This window comes from Dromiciops gliroides, chromosome 2, assembly GCF_019393635.1.
Source record: "Dromiciops gliroides isolate mDroGli1 chromosome 2, mDroGli1.pri, whole genome shotgun sequence".
In the NCBI taxonomy this organism is placed as follows: domain Eukaryota; kingdom Metazoa; phylum Chordata; class Mammalia; order Microbiotheria; family Microbiotheriidae; genus Dromiciops; species Dromiciops gliroides.
In genome coordinates, this window is record NC_057862.1 from 586,819,175 (window position 1) to 586,837,209 (window position 18,035).

The 18,035-nt window shown below is 38.6% G+C and overlaps 1 pseudogene; it reads right to left on the reverse strand.

Annotated features, from left to right (window-relative positions):
• Window positions 1-272: 272 nt before the first annotated feature.
• The window catches only part of LOC122739342, a 48,452-nt pseudogene continuing 30,689 nt past the window's right edge, over window positions 273-18,035 (reverse strand).

The following is an 18,035-nucleotide window of genomic DNA, read 5'->3' on the forward strand; positions in this document are numbered from 1 at the left end:
GCTTCCAGTCCAGTGCTCTTAGCCATGATCCTGGGAAGCAGTAACTGTGGAGATGTAACTTGGCAACTACCCCTGTAGGTATTACAGCTATAGGAAGGGAAGTTCTCATCCCCAAAGGCCCTGGCACAGTCAAATGGTTCAACATGAGAAACTGCTCTCATCTTATTATTTTATTTCTGGCTCTAGGTTGGACTTCTTTGTCAGGTTGACCCTGGCCCTGGAGGCCTTGGGGCAGGGAGGCTTCCAAGCCAGAGAGGTGAGAAAGGAGGTTTTCAGGGCTGTTTGAGTGACTGGCAGAGGCTCTATTTGGTATTGTTGGCAAGGTCAGCCATTTGCTGCTGTCCTGTTCCAGTGGAGTCTGCTGCGTTTGAAGGCCTCCAGCAGGTCATCTTCTAAGGCATAGTTTTCTAAGACTGTCCAGGCATCTTCTACCTCACTCAGGGCAATGGTTTTGAAGAAGATAGACAGGTTGGGCCCTGCTCAAACCATCAAGTTCCCATCCCAGGATCATAGGGCCACACCATTTTAAGCCTGGAGCCTAAATGCCACCTTACAGTCGACTACTACCAGGCATGCTGGGTCTCTGTTTAGGCCTGAGATGTCCTTGATATGGTGACCATCCATTCTGAAAGAGGTGGTATGAATCCACACTGATAATGAGGAGAAATGTTGTCATGCCAGTTTCAGAAGTGAAGATCACAACGAGTAGGACCAACTGCTAAAAGATGCTTTTTGAACTTCCAGCCTATGACCAGTGATCATTCAGAGTGCAACAGGACCCTGGTCAGCTCCAGGACTAGCCCACACTGAGTTTGGTAATATGGCTCTAGCAGACAGTCTGGGAGGAGGCAGGGCCTGGGGGCTTAATGATCATCTGTCAAAAATCCTAAAAATATGCGTCTGTTCACTGGAAGTGCTGAATGAACATATGATCATCGTCAAATTCATCTGGCACCTTTATGCCATTCTCATCCACAGAGTTGTTTCCAAAGGTATAAATTATGCTCATAGTGTCCGCAGTCCTAAGGGGCATTGCTGGCCAGATTGCCAGCTTCTTGGCATAGCTGGGGACCTATTGCTGCAGCTGTGTGTGTTGTGTGGGCAGAGGCAAGCCCTGCATCTGACTCTGTCCTGGGCCATGCAGTAGGGTCACCTTCTGCGTGCATAAGGCCACTAGCCTCAGCCTGGTTGTAGCCACAATCAGTACCTGGCTTCCAGGTGCAAGGGCAGAGCCAATGCCTGCTACCACCAAGGCCTGAAAATATCATGTTATCAGTGGAAACGACATTAAAGAAGAGACCTTAACATTTGCTGTGCCTCTGCACCTTAAGAAGCATGAGCCTTTCCCATCTGACTTGCAGCTAAAACCTTCCGTATGTATTGTTTCCCCCATTAGAATGAATTCCTCGAGAACAGAGACTGTTTTATTTTTTCTATTTTTATCCCTTGCTTTTAGCAGAGTGCTTTGTACATAGTAGGTGCTTAATACATGCTTTGCTCATTTGGTTTCTTATAGCAAGTGTACTTCTCTTATACATATTCTGAGAGTCCAAAGAGAGTGAGTGAGACCTTTTAGTTTTGGCGGTAGTGTATCTTGATTCATTGTACTCACTTTCAAAACTCTTATTAGAAAATCATTCTAATGGATAGATTTGACCATATCACTGCTGATTAAAAAAAAAGATCAGTGCATCTTATTGCCTATATTATAAAACACAAACTAGGCAGCTGGGTGGTGCAGTGGATAAAGCACTGGCCCTGGTTTCAGGAGGACCTAAGTTCAAATCTGACCTCAGACACTTGACACTTACTAGCTATGTGACCCTGGGCAAGTCACTTAACCCTCACTGCCCTGCAAAAACCAAAACAAAACAAAACAAAAAACCCCCACAAACTCCTCTGCATTCAAGGTCCTCTATCTTCATGGGTCCAAATATGGCCTCGGACACTTACTAGCTGTGTGAATTTGGGCAAGTCACTTAACCCTGCTTGCCTCAGTTTCCTCATCTATAAAAGTGAGCTGGAAAAGGGAATGACAAACTACTACAGTATCTGTGCCAAGAAAACCCAAATGGCATCACAAAGAGTTAGATATGACTGAAATGACTGAACAACAACCAGTCTGACTCCAAACTGCCTTTCTAGCCTTATTTTACATTGCTCTTCTTCATATACTCAATGTTCCAGCTAAACTGCATTTCTTGCTGTTGCCCAAACTCTACTGCCTATCTCCCACTTCCATACAGCTGTATAGGCTATGATCCATTAATATCTTCTTGCAAAATTCCTTTCTGTCAAGGCTTCATTTGAATTCTACTTCCTTCATAAAGCCTTTCCTGATTCCTCAAGTGAAAGTGTTCCCTTATTCCTGAAATTTTGCTAAGGCACATTGTTTGTATCTCTCCTTCATCCACATCACAGTCAATCTTGTATTATGCTTATTGTCAGGGACTGTCATGTTTCTTCTTTGTTTCCTTTGTGCCTAATACTGTGCTCTGCACATAAGTAATATGTGTTGAGTTGAATAAATTTATTAGATGCTCATGTGCAGGGCTCTGTGCTAGAGAGTGGACATGTTGAAAACAAACAAACAATTCTTGCCCTTGAGGAGTTTATAATCTACTGGAAGGGAAGAAACAAGTATCCAAACAACTTACAAGACAAGTTAGACTGTTAAGTGCTTCTTGTTGTTCAATCATTTTTCAGTTGTGACCCCATTTGGGGTTTTCTTGGCAAAGATGCTGGAGTGGTTTGCCATTTCCTTCTCCAGCTCATTTTATAGCTGATAAACTGAGGTATACAGGGTTAAATAACTTGTCCAAGGTTGGACAATTAATAAGTGTCTGAGGCTGGATTTGAACTCATGAAGATGAGTCTTCTTGATCCCGAGCCCAGTGCTCTATACACTGTGTCACTTATCTGCCCCAGTAAGTGCTTCAGAGAGAACAAAAAGACTAGCATGAAAGATTCAAGGAAGCGGGTGTCATTTTTAGTTGGGGAAGTAATGGAAAAGTCAAAGTATATGTTCCAAATTTTTTCCAGGATAGCCTTACCAATTCACAGCCCTACCATTCAGGCATCAATGTGCCCATTTCCTTATAATCTCTCTTAACAATTGCTACTTTTTCTTTTTTGTCAACTTTGCCAGTTGCAAAAAGCAATTATGAAATAATTTTGTACCAAGCATTATGCAAAGCACTGGGAATAAAAATTGAAAAGTGATATAGTCCCTACTCTGAAGGAGTATTGAGAAAGTTACATGTTTTCTTTTACAACATGACTAATATAGGAATATATTTTACATGATTACACATGTATAACCTACATCAAGTTGCTTAGTGTTTTAGGGAGTGGAGAAGGGATGAGGAAGGGAGTGAATTTGGAACACAAAACTTTTAAAAAGTATGTTAAAATTATTTTTACATGTAATTGGGAAAGACAAAATATTCTTTAAAAAAGAAAGATCAAGGGGTGGCTAGGTGGCGCAGTGGATAGAGCACCGGCCCTGGATTCAGGAGTTCCTGAGTTCAAACCTGGCCTCAGACACTTGACACTTACTAGCTGTGTGACCCTGGGCAAGTCACTTAACCCCCATTGCCCTGCAAAAAAAAAAAGGTATAAAAAAGAAAGATCACAAATATAGGAGGGTTATATGTAGGACAGAAAGGAAGATCCAGAGGTCCTTGAAGTATGGCTCTAAGGCAGAAAGTGTGGCTCAGTGATCTGCCATTTTAGTGGAAGGATGGTAGTTTGTGACTCCATGTTCATCCAAGAGTTATAAATGGCACTGTATACCCTTTGCCAGAGAACTAGAAAGGCTTGACCCACAACTGTTAGGAAGGAGGAAATGGACTTGAGACTTAGACTAGAGTGGGTGCTCTGGGCTTCTTTCCATTACAGAATAGGAGGGATAGAGGATGTCAGTGACAAGCCAGGTGGGGGAAGAACAAATCCTGGTGAGATCTGAGCAAGTGGCAGGCTGAGATGGAGGAAGGGACCCCACAATCTGGTATGTTCTACCTTCAGGCCTGATGAGATTAATAGACCAGGCAAGAAATGATAAAACTCTGTGCTAGGATGGTAGAGTAGAAGGGAAGGATTGATAAATGGAATAGATACAGAGGATGCAGATGATGAAGTGTATAATTGACATGTTATAAGGGGTAGGAGAAATGAAAACATTAAAAATACTTTTGAGATTTTTTACCTTGACTAAGAAAGTTCCAATGTTATCAAGAGAAACATGAAAGTTAGAAAGAAGAGGGTAGGTTTTAGAGGAACACGATTTCTGTTTTAAATAAGTGGATTAAAGTGATAGTGGGACATAAGATGAAATTATCCAATAGTTAAGCAGAGATTTGGCATTAGAGTTCAAAAAAGAGGTAAAGGTGAAGATCTAGGTTTGAAAGTAATATGAAAATGGTAGGTAGTTGAAACCAAGAGAGAATACTAGATTGCAAAAGAAAAAGGTAAAGAAAGAGGAGAGAGTTAAGGATAGAGTTTTGGAGGATATTCACAGTTTGGTTAAGGGGAGCTGTACCTCACTCAGAACCAGTGGTTCTCCCAACCTTGTTGGGTGAGAAGAAGGTGAGGTGTCATTTCCCAAAGAACCTTCAATTTAGTTCAGCTGGTTGCTCCTCAGTTCATTTCCATAAAGCAAAGTACATGGAAACAGCCCAAACAATAATCCCTGTAGCAACTCCCTTACAGGACTGTTGCATAGTTCAAGTGAGAGGATGTATATCAAGCACTTTGCATGCTTCACAATGATGTCAATATCAGTTATCATCATCTTCAGTTATAGTAAGATCACAGCATGCTGGGAGTAGGAGGAACTTTAGAGATCATCCAGTCTAAATCTCATTTCATAGATGAGGAAGTTGGAACCCAGGGAGGTGAGGTGTCTTTTCCAGGGTCACATAGGTTAATGAAGGCCTGAACTGAGAGTAGAACTCTGGTGATTCTACACCCAAAGTTCCCTCCTCTTTGCCATGCTGCATTTGAATATACTTTAGTGCTTGAGAGAGGAAAAATACTTTGGGGCTTGGTCCTTGGATAATTCAGCTGAAAGCAGATACACTACAAGGTGTTGTGTTTGTCTTTTAGCATTTGGTCTGCATTGAAGCCTTGGAAATGATGAAACTTTCCGCATAAACTTTTATGCTTTCTGTTTTAAACTTTAATGAATCACTGTAAAGGATAAACCTTCACAAGCCCTGTGCAGGGACTGTGAGAGTTTCATTCATGTTAGGTCTCCTTTCATTTCTACCTCTCCAGGTATATTCTGGACTTTATGACTATTATTATTTTATGAGTTTGTCTATTTAAACTAAGAAATCACATTAAAATAAGAAGGGTGAGAAGCTTTTAAAATGACTGTATTATTACAGTTATTATATGTTTCTCTGTGGAGAAAGATGAATATGTAAACGTCCCCCCCCCTTTGGCCCCTTCTTCCAAAGGCCCCTTGACACTTAAAAGGAAGGCAACAAAAAAAATGCAGTATTTTGAAGAGGTGGGAGAAAATATTTTAAAATGTTCAAACAAAAGACATCCTTTTTGGTCCTGGATCTTACCTAGCGGCTCTACTCTCCTGACTGTCAGTTCTATTTCCATTCAGACACAGTTGCACATCTGGTCTTCAGCATTCAAGTCTGACACCAATACCCCTGATGCAGCATCTTTTATCGTGTCTAGTGGTACTCTTTGTTAGGAATTCATTAGATCCATGCTGAGATTGGATATAATTCTGTCCTCTGCTTTATGTGAAACCTTACAGAGAGGGATGTGTACTGATAATTATTGAAATTTTGCAAGCTTTATGTAAAACCGTTTTTTTCCCTCCCTATGTCAGCCATCAACCTATTAAGACTTTGTTGAATCAGAGTTTTTTGGTAAATTTTAAATAATATTATCATTTCAAAAGTAAACTCCAATTTAATCCCTATTTCTTAAAGGTTCCTCATTAACTTGATGGCTTTTGTTCATCTATGTACATATATAATTATGCATGCACATAATACATTGCATTTATTGTACACATGCATATAAACACAGGTATATATTATATGTGAACATATGTGTACATGTATACATATGCAATATGTGCATGTGTGTATACTGTACACATTGTGTATATAAGTATATACACACATACACATATGAGTATATCATAGGTGTGTGTAATGTGTGCATGCATTATATTTATAGATACATATTTATGTGTATATATTTATGTGCATATATACACATATAAATATCTCTGTGTATATATACAGCCCATTTCATATATATAAGAGATCTATGAAATAGAAATATATATGGAAGAGAGCTTTCATATGTTTTATATATACATGTATATGCATGCATATTTATATATATGTGTGTATTGTGGATGTTGCTTTTTTTGACTATTGGGTGAATATAAAAATTTTTTCATGTTTGAAAAATTTACAAGCAATTCATCTCACCCTCTCCCAAGGAAAGTACTTTCTATCCTAAGATTACTGGCCCCACTTTCCAAATTAAAGAGAAGACAGGAGAAGCTGAGATGTAAATAAGGAGAAGGATGAAAGATATCTGGTTCCTGCTCATGTATGCCTTTTTTCCCCCCAAGGGACAGAATTACTTACTTTTAGGACTTAGCCTGGTGGGAAGGGCTTTGTGAGTAAACTTCCCCAACAGACAATATCCAATCATGTCCTGTAAGTTTAAAAAAAAAAAAAGCCTGTGATTGGTGCTATGGTCTTTCACAAGAGATCTCAAACTGCAGATGGTTGACCAGCACTACTACGCGTATATGACACAGGGGGTATTGTGGTGCCTTGCTAATGGTATTTTCCCATCAGAGTTCTTAACATTTTGTGCCTTTGGGTCACAGTCACTGTCTGTTGCAGAGATTTCTTATATACGGCTTTGCTCAGAGTAGTTTGCAGGCATCAATAAATTGCCATGGAAGGCTTTTATTTACTGTAACTGACCCCATGCCTATTTGGACAATGAGGATGGGATCCGCTTAGTGGAAAAGCACTGGGCAGAGAGTTAGAAGATTTGGGTTTCCAGTTCTACCACAACTAGCTTGTGTAGTAAGTAGTATGATGTAGTGGAAAGAGTACTGGATAGGGAGTTAGAAGACCTGGGTTCAGATCCCAGCTTTGCACCTGTATTCCCATGGGCAAATCATTTAACTTCTCTGAGACCTTGGTTTTTTTTTTTTTTTTATTATTTGCAAAATGAGGGGGTTGGATGAGATAAGTTTTAAAGTTCCTTCCCGATCCAAAACTATGATTTCTGCTGAAAGTTTTTGATGTGAGGAAAATGGGATAGGGGGTTTGGGATAGGGGTTAGGGGTCCTTAGGAATTCCTCTTTAAAGAATTATACCCTCTTGCACACAAAACCAATAGAATAACATAGTAGTTTATTTAGGGGCTGGGGAAGGGAAACCAAGAGAGAAATCCTTGGACTTCTCATGGGGAGAAAGGCATGGCACAGAGCATGGCTCTGAGATACTAATCTGCTTGAGCAGGAGACAGGCAGATACTTTTATAGAGGACTGACTGTAGAAAGTTCCCCTACTGAGGGAGGACCACACCCCTCTGGTGGTGGCTGGGGGAGTTGGGTGAAGGGTGGCTGCAGATCTCTCAAGCCATCTCTCTCTTCCTCCTGCCATAAAGGCAGCAGCCACACCTAATCTTATCTCCCCAGGGGTGGAGGAGACTGGAATGAAGGGTGGGGGTCCCAGAGCTAGCTCTGCTGCAATCCAGTTCCACTTATCTCTTTAGGTGTGTCTGTCCTTTGGATTAGTTTCTCTAGGAGAAGGTTCTTTGATGTACCCCAGAGAACTTCTGGGGTGCTCTGGGCCCATAACAGTTTTAATGTTGGCTCTGGCCCAGTGCTGTAGGCAGATCAAATTGTATAATTAACAATGTCTTATACCAGTTTAGTCCTTGTTTTGAAGTGGTTGTGGATGGAGTGTACAGCAGAGATACTATGGAAGAAAGAAGTCAAACTTTATTTACACTATCAGCCATTACATTATCTTGCGAATGGAAGATAGTATAGTATATCTGGGAACTTTTTGCATGAAAGTGTAGGGGAAGAAGAGAGAGATTTTAGGTTAGCCAAATTGCAAACATAAATCAATGATTTTTTTGGTTGGTGGATCTGCATCAATCAATAAACATTTATTAAGCACCTACTATGTGCCAGGAACTATGTGCAAAGTTCTGGAGATACAAAAAGAAGCAAAAGACAGTCCCTTACCTCAAGTATCTTATAATCTAATGAGGACACAAAATGCTAATAAATATATACAAAGCAAGCTATGTACAGAAATATTCACATGCTTGGGGTAGACATCGCCCTAACTTGACAGCTTTGAGACTGGAAAGGTAGGAAGGGGCTAGCTTATGAAGGGTGTATGCATAATAAAGCGAAGAATGTGCACCTTGGATGGAGGCTGATTGCCAGGCTGTTTTTGTTTAGTCTTTTTGTTTTTGTCCTTAATTTCCTTTGCATGCTAATTAGGGAACATCCTAGGAATGAGGGAGAGCTTTGTCAACTGTAAGGGGCTAAAATTCTAGCTAGTCTGTGTCAAATATCTAATGAGTGGTCGCCAATAAATTATAAGCTTTAGCAAGAGTATTTAAGTGTTTTTAAGAGTATTTAAGTATTTATTAAAGAGCATTAGGATCAGAGAGAAAGGTAAAAATCTAACTATTTTTAAGAGATCCCATCATCTGACCTGCCATGGCAAGGTCAGGAACAAAAAGGACCTAATGTTTCCTTCCTCATCCCACAAAACCTCTTGTGAAACCAGGAACATCCCATCCACAGGCACACACAGCTCCAAGCTAATTGGCTGGTAGCTTTGATAGACAGTACCCACAAGCAAACGTCACTTCCTGATGCCAAGGAACTGACCACATGGCTTGCCCTCAGATGCCTTCTCCTCATGGCAGAGCTTTCCTACAGTAACTCTCCAGCAGGTGGCATCACTCCAATCATTACACAACCAAGCCCACACCATTTTTCTTCTACCTCCATCTCCTGTGGACTTTTTGGAGGGAAGGCAGAATCACCAAAATTGGTTGTGGAAATACAGACTTAACATAAAACATTTAATAGGAGTTAAAAGGAATTTGTAACTTTCAAGTTGGATAGTTGTCTAAGACCAAGCACTTTGTGAGTCGCCACTAGAGAAAAAGCTGTCCCACCAGAGGAAAAGCTATCTCCCCAAATAGGCTTAATGTTGGCTAAGGTGATTCTTTTAGTTGCTGCAGGTTGTCTGGCTAAGGTAGCTACAGTCATAAGGTATCCACTAAAAGAGCATTGACTTTCCCTTTTTTAAAATTTTAATTTAAATTAAATTTTTTTTTTTGCAGGGCAGTGGGGGTTAAGTGACTTGCCCAGGGTCATACAGCTAGTAAGTGGCAAGTGTCTGAGGCTGGATTTGAACTCAGGTCCTCCTGACTCCAGGGCTTTATCTACTGCACCACCTAGCTGCCCCTGACTTTCCCTTTTGAGGAAGAAACTTTCCAGCTCTAGAAACTTTCATCATTAGATTGTGAGCTCTTTGAGGGCAGGACCACTGTCCTTTGCCTTTCTTTATATACCTTAGCACTTATCACAGTGCCTGGCACATAGTAGTCACTTAATAAGTGCTTATTGACCTGCCAAAAAAAAACAAAAACAAAAAACACCAGGAGCAGCTAGGTGGCACAGTGGATAAAGCATTGGCCTTGGATTCAGGAGAACCTGAGTTCAAATCCAGCCTCAGACACTTGACACTTAACTAGCTGTGTGACCCTGGGCAAGTCACTTAACTCTCATTGCCCTGCCAAAAAAAACCCAAAAACAAATAAGTGCTTATTGACTAATTAACTACTGTACCCTAGTTTATGGTAGCAGAGAAGAGCTTGGCAGAAAAGGGTTGTGTATTTTGGAAGACTGAAAGCCTCCAGTAAAGCCTTGCTAAATCTGCTCCTGTGATCATGAGGAAGCAGTTTGTAGTTGTCTGAGCTGATCTGGTTACTCAGATGACAGTCGCTTTTGAGATTCATGTTTTCCATCAAGGTTCAGAGTTCTCCTTCCCAATAGCCTCCCCCTTTTTCCAATCATTAAGGAATATACCTGGGAAAGAGAGATGACCCTAGAGAGCCAACATGGACATTGAGATTTCTGATAATCCTCTTGAAAAACGAAAAAACACTTATTCTCTGAGCACAAAAAGTGTGAAAGTGGAGTCTTCTGACATTTCTATAACCACTAGAGGCAGACCCATGAAAGGGTCAATCCTTATGGGTTGAAGGATTATGTTAGGTAAGGGGAAAGGCATATTGTATGTATGCTCATGTATGCCAACGGGCACTGTGGTGCAAAGTTAGTGATTTTTCTCCTTTTCAGTTTGTGTTGTTAGTGACTTCTAAGATGGCATTTTCTTGTAGTTTTTAGCAAGAGTGTGAGATTTTTTCCAAAGTAGTTTAACAGTGAGAAGCAGTATGATGTAGAGCTAAACCTGGAGGGTACTGAAGAGTAGCATTTCCCTTCTTCTGGTTCTCCTACTGGTTTCCCTTTTTAAGGTTCTAAAGCTTCTGGGTGTTCTCTTTTGATGATTTTAGGCTGGATTCAGGGACTTACTATGGTTTCTCTCTTCATTTCTTAATCATGATTCAGCCCCATATTCCTTTTTTTCTTTTCTGGAGTACGTTTGGGGGAACTGGGCTTCTCTGTTCCTATTCATTCTGCTATATTGACCAGAAGTCTTTGTGGATCATTTCCATTTTTTGATTTGTTATCTTCCTTGGATGTTTGTCCTTAAATGCCCTTGGGATGATTTTACTTAGATTTCTAACTAACTTTTCCTGTACCTTGGTTTTAGCTTCTACTGTTTCTGTGATTCTGCTTATTAATCTTCCATTATCCTTCTCTGTATGATTTTTTTTTTTTGGTGAGGCAATTGGGGTTAAGTGACTTGCCCAAGATCACACAGCCAGTAAGTGTTAAGTGTCTGAGGCTGGATTTGAACTCAGGTCCTCCTGACTCCAGGGTCAGTGCTCTATCCACTGCACCACCTAGCTGCCCCCTCTCCATATTATTTTACAAATGAATTTAGCTTCTAAATTGGTGGTGCCTGTGGCTGTCATGTCTCTTCACTTGTCAAGTAAGTCTAATCCTTTAGTCTCATTATGGCAGTCTATTTATATTGGTTAAATTTCTGTTTGAAGGTATTATAGTCTGTGTCCATGTCCTTTTTCTGCTAACATTCCATTTTTCAACATCAATAATTTGTTTGAATATATTTCCTCTGCCCATATCCCATTTTCATCATTAATAATTTATTTGAATAGATCAGGGTTGAGCTATTTAAACTTTATGCCATATCTTTCCCTAATTTTTATCCTTTCTGATAGCTTTGCCCTAACTTGTGGGTAGTCTGATTGTCCAAAGACAATTGATTTCATTTTGACTCTCATGTTGGTCTATTAAAATTGAATCATTAATTTAATACTTTAATTTCCTATCTGTTAAAATTTAGTTGATTTCATTGTTTATGGTGTTATTTTCTCTTTAGTGTCTTTTGCTTCTTTTCCTAAAGAACAAATCTTTGGGAAAAAAAAGAACAAATCTTTGGTGTCTCTCATTCCTTATGTCTACCCTATATTTTCCAGTCTATATCTTTCCATCTTTATTCCTATTTTTACATTGAAGTCCCTGAGTATCAAAGTGTATGTTAGTTTAATTTGAAGGGTCTAAATGAATTCTTTGTAAAACTTTTCTACCTCCTCATCCTCTGCAACAGAAGTTGGTAAATAAATTGCAATTAGCTAATGGTGGAGGGTTTTTTGGGGCTATTTTCCCATTGTTTCCTGGGAATCAATAGGATTCCTTCATTAGGCTCTATTGGTTCACTTTCCTTCATACCACAATATTTGCTTAATAAGCTTTGGTTTCTCTGAATAATTTCTCATTTTCCTACCTTCAGTATCTTCTCAGTGCATTTATCTGTGTATATACTGAGATTTTCATTGGAGCTTTTTCACTTGACATTTTTGGTGTTTCAGCCTTTTTTTTTCTTGTAGTCCACTATCATTCATTCTTTGCTTCACCCCCTCCACTGATGTATAAGCCCCCAAGGCTGGGCTTCAGGGCTGTCTCAAATTCCTCAAGTTGGATGGTAAGAGTGTCACTCGTCTCAGTTCCTTCCCTGAGTAATCTCTGGGGGATAAGATAGGGAGGGAAGAACTGGCTACAGCTGCTTTTCCTGTCACATCCAATGACTGGATTCCTTCTATACCATGTTTCTAAGTACAGCTGCCTGTGCCAGCACATTTTTACCCAACTGATTTCTCTGTACATTCTTCTTGTGGCTAGACAGAATCAGCTGTCTTTTAGGGTGGGGTCGGGAAGTGTTTAGATATAGTCATTCTCCTTATTGGGGAATTCTTACAGTCAAGTCCTCTGGCCTATGAATTTTTTCTGTACTCTTTGTGACAGATGCACTGAGAATGAAGGAGAGTCACTGAGTAAAAGCTCTCTATATTAAAGTTTTCCACTATTAATTCATGGGATTTTTACCTTGTCGAAAGGTTCTGTCTTTTCATCTTGAGGAATCAATCAGCTGCAATTACTCTGGGCCTGACTTCTTTTCCAGTAAATACTAGTTCCACAATGAATACACAGAAAATACCAAAGAAACCCATTTATTGTAGCAAATTGTAGAAAAACAGAAATCAAAGAAAGCATACATAAGAGAATATAAACCACTGGGAGCAAGATAATTCAGAGAGAGAGAGAGAATCCTAGATGTTACCCAAGGGGATGTTAAGGGCTAAAATTCTAGCTAAACTGTCTAAAATATCTAATGAGTGGTCGCCAATAAATTATAAGCTTTAGCAAGAGTTAGACTTTTAAGCATTTATTAAGGAGAATAAGAATTTGGTAAAGAGAGAGAAAAAGGCCTAGATTTCTATCTATTAAAGGGAGAGCACATTTTTAGCTCCCTTCTCCACCAGAGTCCAGAGGAAAGAGCGCGAGACTGAGCGCCAGTCTCTTCCTTCCTCCTCCCACTAGTCCGCGTCACTTCCTGACTCCTGAAGAAAAGACTCCTGGTCTTGCCCTCAAAGACCTTCCCTTCATGGGCAGAACTCTTCTACAGTAAGTATCCAGCAGGTGGCGTTATTCCAATCGTTACAGGGAATTTCCCTGCAGGCTCTACTATAGCTAGCAGGAGATAGGGAGATGATGGAGGCAGCCAGCTCTTCTCACGTCTTTTCCTTCAGCACCCTGAAGTGGGATTATGCTCTTCCATCTTCTCTCTAGAAGATGGAAGCCAGAAGTGTGTGAAGCAACTCATCTTTGAAGAGTCCCAAAGAACACTTGAAAGCTTGAAGAGACCTGAAGAAGACTGAAGAAGACTGGAACTCTCCTACTCTTGCTACCTCTGGCCAACCCCTCATGCAGGGCAGAGCATTCATATCCTCTGATAAGGATAGAGTCCCATATCAATAGACTTTGGGACAGAGGTTACATTGCCATCACCCATATGAGTTCTATTTTCATGTTTATAAACCCTGACAGTCCTTTATCTTATTATAACTTTTTATCATTTCATTTTTTCCCTATGCTTTGCAACCTTTAACCCTGTTTCTTCATTTTTACAACACTCCTCAAGCTTTGCATTGGACCACCTTCTCCTACATTTCAGCTGAGGACCTAGCTTGATACTCAAAAAAATGGGGCCATTCACTGAAAATTCCTTCTTTTCTTCTCTTTACTCACCCAGATATCTTCCCCCAATATCTCCTTGCCAAGGGAAACTCTTATGTATTCTTCATTTAATCTAACCTCTCTAGCAGATTGTGCTCAATATTGTTCCCATTCTTTCTCCATTCTCCAGTTTCTCCTGACCTTACTTGCTGCCTATAAACATGTCCATGTCTCCCTTATCTTTAAAAATCCTCATTTTATTCAATCATCACTACTAGCTATTGTCCTATATCTCTTCTACCCTTTTCAGCCAAACTCCCTGAGAAATCTGTCCACACTAAGTGCCTCTACTTCCTCTCCTTTCACTGGCTTCTAGATTCTCTGTAAACTGGTTTTCAACCGCACACTTAAGGGGCAGCTAGGTGGTGCAGTGGATAGATCACTGGCCCTGGATTCAGGAGGACCTGAGCTCAAATCCAACCTCAGACACTTGACACTTACTAGCTGTGTGACCCTGGACAAGTCACTTAACCTCAATTGCCTCAACAAAAAACAAAAACAAAAACCAACAACCCTCATACTTAACTGAAACCACTCTCTCCAATATTACCAATGATCTCTTAATTGATGAATTTAAAGGTCTTTTCTTAATTCTCATTTTTGTTCTCTCTTCAGCCTTTGAATTGTCGATTGCCCTGTCTTCCTGAATACTTTTTTCCCACTAGGTTTTTATGACATTTCACTATCCTATCATTCCTTTTACTTGTTTGACTGCTCCTTCTCAGTGTATTTTGAGAGATCTTTATCTAGGTCACTCTCACTAATTGTAGGTATATCCCATGGCTGTCTTAGAGCTTCTTCTTATTTCCCCCTGTAATATTTTGTGTTCTGATCTTATCCTTTCTCATGAGTTGAAACTATTATTACTATGCAGATGATCCCCAAATCTATAAATTCATCCCTAATTCTTCTCAGCTATGGTCTGACATCACAAATTGCCTCTTGGACATCTCAAATTGGATGTCTCATAGCCATCTCAAACTCAACATGTCTAAAACATATCTTTCCACCAAATCTTCTCCTCTGTCCAATTTCTTTTTACTATATAGGGTATATACCACCCATCTTGCCAGTCACTCAGGCCGACAATCTGGGTGTCATTCTCCACTACTTACTTGTACTCATCCCACATGTAGAATCTGTGGTCAACTCTTGTTTTTACTTTCACAATAACTCTCATATATGTTTTATTCTTTCCATTCACATGGCCACTATTCTTGTATAGGCCCTCATCACCTCTTGCCTGGATTATTACAGTAGCCCTAAAATTTTTTTTAATTGATGTTTTCTACTTCTTATATCATCATAGTATCCCACATTTCCCTCTCCCTCCCCTTCCCTGTGCCATCCCATATGACAAACTATTTTTAGAGGAAAGAAACTCAGCACAACTGATTGATACATTGACAAATTCCAAAAATGTTTTTAATGTGTAACACCTATGAACTTCCCACCTCCATAAAGGGGTAGTTGGCAAATGTTTTCTCATGTCTCTTCATTTGAATCCCACTTGATGTTCATACTTTTGTAACATTTACTTTTGATTTTTTTGGTGTGTTGTTCTTTCCATTTACATTGTTGTGTTTCACTCTGTAACAGTACATACAGATCTTTCCGTGTTTCCCTGTATTCATCACATGGAGCATTTCTTATAAAACAGTAGCATTCCATTACATTCATGCACCACAGTTTGGACATCTGCTTTGTTTCAATTTTTACCTATCATAAAAAGTTGAAAAGTATAAATGTTTTGGAGTCTATGGGGACTTTTTTCTTATTAATAATTTCCTTTGAGTATAAGCCCCATAATAGAGTCACTGGTTCAAGGACTTTGGACATTTTAGTTACTTTATTTGCATAATTCCAAATTGCTTTCAGAAAAGATTGTACCATTTCCCAGCTCCACTAACAATATATTAGTGTACCTATCTTTCTATTCCAACCCCATCCAATATTGACTGTTGTTATTTTTTGGTGTTTCTGACAATTTGCATAGTGTGAGGAGAAACTTCAGAGTTTTGATTTGTATTTCTCTTATTATTTGTCATTTGGAGCATTTTTTCAAGTGGTTGTGAACGCATTGCAGTTCTTCTATTGAGAATTGTCGTTATCTTTTGACCATTTATTCAATAGGGAATGCCTATTATTCATATGTATATATATATATATATATATATTGGAAATCAACCCCTTATCAGAAAAATTTGAAACAAATATTTTCCCCTTTTGACTACTTCCCTTCTTATCCTACATGCATTAATGTTATATGTGAGGGGCGGCTAGGTGGCGCAGTGGATAGAGCACAGGCCCTGGAGTCAGGAGTACCTGAGTTCAAATCCGGTCTCAGACACTTAACACTTACTAGCTGTGTGACCCTGGGCAAGTCACTTAACCCCAATTGCCTCACTAAAAAAAAAAAACCACCAAAAAACACAAAAATGTTATATGTGAAGAAAGTTTTCAATTTCAAGTTATCAAAATTATCTATTTTATCTTTTATAACTGTCTCTATTTCCTGTTTGGTTAAGAATACATCTCTTACCCATAGCTAGGGAGACATATGACCTGTTTCTAGTCTAATTTTAAAAAATAGTATGATGTTTAATATTATGGTCATTATACATTTAGAATATATAGTGTAGTGTGGTGTAAGGTTTTGGTATAAACCTAATATCTACCAGACTGCTATCTAGTTTTCCCAACAGTTTTTATCAAATATGGATGAAGCTTTCTCCCTAGGAAACTTATATTTTCCACTTTATCAAACATTGGATTATTGAGTTTGATTGTTTCTGAATCTCTGTTTTCTAATCTGCTCCACTGATCTTTTTCTTTATTTTTTAACCAATATCAGATGTTTTTGATGACTACTGCTTCATAATTTGGAGGTCTGGAAGTGTGATTCCCCTTTTGTCCTTATTTATTTTCATCATTTTCCTTGATGTTCTAACCAAATGAATTTTATTAATGTTTTATCAAGCTCTGAAAAGTTTCCTCTAGGTAATTTGATTGATATAGCATTCAAAGTAAAAATTAATTTTGATAGGATTGTGATTTTTATTATATTAGCACAGTATAGACATGAACACTAAATATTCCTCCAGCTACTTAGGTTGTTCTTTAATTCTTTAAGGAGTGCTTTGTAATTGAATCTATACAAATATTTTGTATGCTTTGAGAGGCTGATTCCCAGGCATTTGATAGTTATCTTGAATCTTATTTCCCTTTCTATTATTGCTTCTTGTGTTTTGTTATTATTGAATAGAAATGCTGTTGATTTCTGATGATTTATTTTGTAGCCCACAACTTTGCTGAGGCTATTGTCTCAATAAGCATCTTTACTGATTCACTGATCTTTTCAAAAAAAAAATCATATCATTGGCAAACGAGTATAGTTTTATTTTCTTCTTACCCATTTTTATTTGTTTAATTCCTTTCTCTTTTCTTATTGCTATTGCTAGAATTTCCAGAACTGTATCAAATAATAATGGAAAGAGTGAGCATTCTTGCATCACTCCTGTATTTGTTGAAAATGCTTCTGGTGTATCCCCATTGTGTATGATGCTTGGTTTTGGTTTTAGAGAGATGTGTTTTATGATATTATAAAAGTCCTTCTATAACTATACTTTGAAGAGTTTTAACATAAAAGAAGGTTGTACTTTGTCAAAGGCTTTTTCTTCATTTATTGATATGATCATGTGGGTTTGGATGTTTTAGTTTTTATATGATTAATTATGTTAATTTTTCTCCTAATGTTGAACCATCCTTGCATCCCTGGTATAAATTCCACTTGATCATAATGACTGTTTCCTAGATAAATCACTATAATCTGTTTGATAGTATTTTATTTAAAATTTTTGAGTCAATATTCCTTATTGATATTGGTCTATAACTTTCTTTTGTGTTTTCTCTCTCCCTAGTTCAGGTATTAATATTATATTTGTATCATGAAAGGATTCTAGTAGGGGTTTTTCTTTCTCAATTTTTGAGAATAATCTGTGAAGTATAAGCACTAATTGTTCTTTAAAAGTTTGATATAATTTTCCTATGAATCCATCAGATCCAGGTTCTCCCCTCCCCCCTTACTAGTTCTTTTACAGCTAGCTATTTTCTTTTCTGAGATTGGGTTATTTAATCTCCATATGGTCCATTGATAGTTTGGGTATTTTATATTTTTGAAGGTATTCCTCTATTGCTTTTGTGTTTTCAATTTTGTTGGCATAATATGTCCTGATCATTCTTTTTATTTCTTTTGGTTTTGCTATAA